Source organism: Mandrillus leucophaeus, unplaced genomic scaffold (assembly GCF_000951045.1).
Source record: "Mandrillus leucophaeus isolate KB7577 unplaced genomic scaffold, Mleu.le_1.0 Scaffold777, whole genome shotgun sequence".
Lineage (NCBI taxonomy): Eukaryota > Metazoa > Chordata > Mammalia > Primates > Cercopithecidae > Mandrillus > Mandrillus leucophaeus.
Genome location: NW_012108441.1, coordinates 222513 through 225959, shown reverse-complemented (window position 1 = coordinate 225959; position 3447 = coordinate 222513).

Sequence of the window (3447 nt, the reverse complement as noted above, 5' to 3'; positions counted from 1 at the left end):
TTTTTTTTTTTTTTTTTTTGTATTTTTAGTAGAAACAGCGTCTCGCCATATTGGCCAGGCTGGTCTCAAACTCCTGGCCTAAAGTGATCTACCAGTCTTGGCCTCCCAAAGTGCTGGGATTACAGGCATGAGCTACTGAGCCTGGCCAGCACTGTAATGATTTTTATTTACCTTAAATGGTTCTCCAATCAACCATAGGCAGGAAAAAACAATGCATTTGTCTGTTAAGGGAATAACCCTCATAGAAAAAGATGTTGGTGTTGTGCTATGCAGAGGAGGATTTGGATTTTAGGGCTCTTTCTCTAGGACTGTGAATGAGGTTTTCCTTTTCCATTCAGAATTGCTCAATGATGTTCCTAGTGGAACACATTTGTGTGATTCATTGCCACAGTTAGGAATGCAGCCTTGGAGCACTTTTCTTTATTCGGAGCTAATTGGTGCATCAATATTCTAGTCATCGATTTCATTAGCAACATATAGATAGATAACTGTACATCTCTATGAATTGATTTTCATCACTCCCAGGGAATCCAAAGATCTCAAGCTTGGAGACAAGTGCTTCGTATAAGAAAAAGAATCGGAGAGAGTCTCATGCCTTAATCATATGCTAATAAAGATAGTATCTCTTCCTTATGCCAGAATGGTCATAGGTATTCAGTAAGTATTTATGGATTACAGCTATAACACCCTGAACATGCCTGATCATGTCAGTAAGTATTTATTGGGTGTCTACTGTGTGCCAGACATTGTTCTAGGTGCTGATGATACAGACAGGTACAAATAGGTTAAGTGCTGCTGTCATGAGCATACCTTCTAGTGAAGGGAGATAGACAAACACATCAATAAATAAGTAGAAAATAGGTCTGATGGTGATAGGAGCTATTGTATGTGGGGAAAGGAGTGTCAATGGGGTGAGGAGTTTATATTTTTTTATAGGGTGATAATTTAGCAGAATCCTAAGGAAGTGAGGAAGCAAGACTTTCAACTACAGTGATGGATGGGGCAGAGTTATCCAGGCAGAGGAAACAGTGATTGCAGAAGCTGTGAGGCCAGGGTGAACTCAATCAACGCAGGAAGCCAGTGGAGGTTGGAGCAGAGGGTGTAAGCACTACAGTAGTAGGAGCTGAAGGCTCAGGAATGTGTCTGAGTGTGTGTGTGTGATGGGGGGCAGTGGTTGTGGGTGGGTGTTGGTGAGGCAGTGTTTGCAGATCCTGTAGGGTCTAGTAGATCACTAGAAGGATCTTGGGTTTTCCCTGGAGATGGGAAAGTTTCAGAGCTCAGGAGTGACAATATCCAATTGACATAGAGCTCAGTCTGATTGCTAGACAGAGAGCAGCCTGCAAGGCAGGAGATGTTAAGAGATGATGGTGGATTGGGTCAGGGGTGGCACTGGAGGTGGGGTGACTTGGGGAGTTCCTGGATAGATTTTGATGGTACAATGAGTGTGACTTGCTGAGGGACTGTATGTGTCAGATAAAGAGCGGAAACGAGGTTTCCAGGTTCTTTCCTGGGACAGCTGGGAGAATTAAGTCATTGTTTACTGAGATGGGGACAACTGCAGGAGAAGCAGTTGATAGGAGGGACCACCACCTTGCTTCAGTGTCCTGTGGGACGGGCAGTCTGGAGGCTTTGTAAAATCATCCAGATAACAAGAAGGTCCAGGGATATTTGGATTATGCCCAAAAGTTTATACTATACGTGGAAAAAACTGAACATAAATACTTGATTTATTATTCCTAATCAATGCAGTATAGCACTGTGGCTGGCAGCACTGATGCTGGAAACAGCCTTAGTCCAAATATTAAACCTCTCACTTAATGGTTGTGATAACATGGCCCATCTGCTTGATATCCCTCAAAGTTATTGTGAGAATTGAGGTTGTTTAAAAATAATGTTATTTAACATTTATTGAATGCTTATTAGACACCAGACACTGCTGTGAGCATGTTTAATCTTCCTTCACCCTATGAGAAAAGGTACTAATATTATCACCATTTTCCAGAGGAGAAAACTGAGGCACAGAGAGGCAAAGTAACTTGCCAAGGTCACAAAGCTAGGAGGACATAGATACTAGTTTGTGCACTCAGGCTGACCAGTTCCTGAAAACATGCTCTTAACCATAGAACTATGAGGAGAACACAGCACAGAGTAAATACTCAAAAATAGTAGCTTGTATTATGATCAGGTAATTCATAAAACAAAAGTGTCAAAGAGTCAGTTGTATGTTTATATGACTCCACTTGTAATCATTGCATGACTCAGTTTCCAATGTGCATTGCTTTCTCCAGCTCTATTTTGGGTATGTAGCCCATCTTCTTCCTTCCTTGATATGATGAAGTCTTTGCTGAGAAAATCAGAACAAAATATTTATCATTTGAAAGTTCGCTTTAAAAATGCCTGAGGCACAGGAATCCTTAAGAGTCATAAAATCCATCACAAGCATGGAAATTTTTTTTTTCTGTCATTAATGTCATTTAGGACTGTAACATATTTACCTACGTCGCAGATATGGAACAGGAAGCAATTGTTCAGACACACTTCTAAGTACCTCCAGGGCAGGCAACAATGTCTGACATTAGCTCTCCAGATTTGTCTTTCCTTTGAATCATGGAGCTCACCCTTCAGCCCCAAAGTGCTTTCAGATGGGACCTTACTGAGCCTCTGCACCTTATTTCTTTCAATTACGCTTGCATTGTCTGGCCTAATGAGTTTCCAAAGCTGGTTTTCATTTTATTTAGGGCATGTTTTCAGATGTGTTAAATTAATTGGTGCTAAATAAAAGATAACCTGACCCCTAAAGCTTCTAGCAAATACCTTCCATTACCAAATGTACTATTTTAACCCTCATGTGTCTAAAAAAACAAATGTAAATGAGCTATGCTGTGCCTGTTTCTTCTTCTTGTGTATCTTGGGCAAGTCACTTAAACTCTCTGAGCTACAGTTCTATTATCTGTACAATGGAACCATTAGTTGCTTTGGCTGCCCATTGAAATCACCTGGAGGAGATTTAAAAGATACTGGCACCTGAGTCCCACCCCAAGAAACTGTGATTTAATTGATCTGGGCTGGGCCTTGGAGCAGAGAGTTTTTAAAAGCTACCTTAGGGAATTTTGATGAGTAGCCAAGGTTGAGAACCACAGGTCTAGATCGGTGGTTCTCAAATTGGACTGGGCATCAGAATCCCCTAGAGGGCTTGTTAAAACACAGGTTACAGGGCCCCACCCCAGAGTTTCTGATTCAGCAGTCTGGGGTGGGGCCTAGAAATTTGCATTTCTGACAAGTTCCCAGGTAGGGCTGATGCTGTTGGTTTTGGAAATGCTTCTCTATATCAGGGGTTGGCAAACTCAGGCACTCCAGCCCAAGCCTGCCCACCACCTGTTTTTGTATGGTCCACAAGTTGGGAATTGTTTTTAACATTTTCAAATAGCTGAAAGAATCAAAAGAATT